The sequence below is a fragment of the Nicotiana tomentosiformis genome, chromosome 2, assembly GCF_000390325.3.
Source record: "Nicotiana tomentosiformis chromosome 2, ASM39032v3, whole genome shotgun sequence".
NCBI lineage: Eukaryota > Viridiplantae > Streptophyta > Magnoliopsida > Solanales > Solanaceae > Nicotiana > Nicotiana tomentosiformis.
In genome coordinates, this window is record NC_090813.1 from 92,572,528 (window position 1) to 92,574,572 (window position 2,045).

Consider the following 2,045-nt stretch of genomic DNA (forward strand, 5'->3'; position numbering starts at 1 on the left):
AACGTTTGTTGTACTTCAGATCTTTTGGCCTTAAGTGCATCTAAAGTGCAATTTTTCACTTCAGACGTATTGGCCTTAAGTGTAGAAAAATATTTGTTGCACTTCAAACCTTTTGGCCTTAAGTGCATCTGAAGTGTAATTTTTCACTTCAGATTTATTGACCTTAAGTACATGAAACCATTGGTTACACTTCAAACCTATTTTTGCCTTAAGTGCATCTGAAGTGCAAATTTTTACTTCAGACTTATTGGCCTTAAGTGAATGAAAATATTTGTTACACTTCAGACTTTTTGGCCTTAAGTGCATCTGAAGTGCAAATTTTCACTTCAGACTTATTAGCCTTAAGTGCATCTGAAGTGTAATTTTTCACTTCAGACTTATTAGCCTTAAGAGCGTGAAATCATTGGTTGCACTTCAGACCTATTTGGCCTTAAGTGCATTTGAAGTGCAATTCTTTTACTTCACACTAATTTTCTTTTAACTTCAGACCCGATAAGTCTGAAGTTGATCGTAAAGTGTGTACGCTTGCAAACGTTTTTGCAAAGTGGGTATAGGTTCAATTGTGATTCCAAAATCGGATATAGATGCAAAAGCCCCGTTTACATCCCATGTGTGATTTGCAGGCTATTACACAATGGGGGATTTACCCAGTACGCACAGAGTGCTCACCCGAAGGGCAAAAATTATAGCGGCTGTGAAATTTTCTGGGGTCTAAAAAAAATGAACGGAGGGAGTAGTTTCAATTTACATTGATACTAATATTTTTTGTTTGATAAAGTTTTAAAATGTTTGATAACACTAATCTAAAAATAATTAGTTTTAAACCATTCACAGTGGTTTCAATATTCAAATTCCTCAAACTAATCATAAACTTTTGGTGTGATATCAGCTATGCAAATTATTTCAATTAGCGTGATACACTCCTAATATAACTCAACAAAATCAATTCTAACATGCCTCATTATTAACCCAATTAATTAAAATAATTTTTCAGTTGTATATAACTTTTATATTTAATGTGTTTCACTATTTATTTTTACAGTTGCATTCATTAGATTCAATGTTTGTATTTACTGTATTCGTTATTTTATATACAATGTATTCAAATGTATTTGTATTAATAGTATTTTAGTTATTCCTAATACATATTATTACTGATGTATTCAGTATATTTCATTGGTTGTATTCACTGTATTTCTATTTGTATTCATTGTATTTTACTGTATTTTATTATTTTTAAAATTAAATATATTCACTGTTTATATTTTATTCTATTTTAATGTTTGTATTCTGTGTATTTCAATGTTTATATATATGCATGATTAAATACAGATGTGTTCGGCTGTATTAGAAAAATACAGACTTTCAAAATACATAAACACATGCCAAAAAATATATTTATACAAAAATACAATGTGTTTGAGTGATTTGTACAGAATATAATGTATTTGTATCATTGTATGTAACTAAATAGCAAAGAAGAGAAAAAAGTTCGTCGGAGATGGCGTTTTCCGGCCAAGACTCCTTGTATCACTTCACTACCTCTTCCATTACAATTTGCAACGCTTCCAATTCGACCACTTCTTCCTCTTTTCTCTCTTACTTACCGCGCTAAGAATCCATCTTTCTCTTCAGTATCTCTGTCGCCCAAGGTATCTCCGCTTTCTTTTTTTGATTATAGGTTTACTTTCATGTTCCTGATTTTGAGATTTTGAGGCTTTCTTTCATGATTTGTTTCTCTTTCGTGTATCTATGATTCGGCCTATTTTGCTCGAAGAGAGAGAGAGAGAAGAAAGAGAGAGAGAAAGAAGAAAAATTCTGTGAGAGAATCATGTGTTAATTGAAAGAAAGAGAGATGAAAAACATAAATAGCGTATTTAATGCCTTATTTCATGTCTCAATGATAGTATATATCATAGATACTTATTTTGCTATAAAATATAAAAGGTAACTATAAAAAATAATATTTTAAAATAATTTTAATTTATAATAAATATGGTATATACCTTTGTTACAGAAGGTAAAATTTCCTTACTTAAATAACA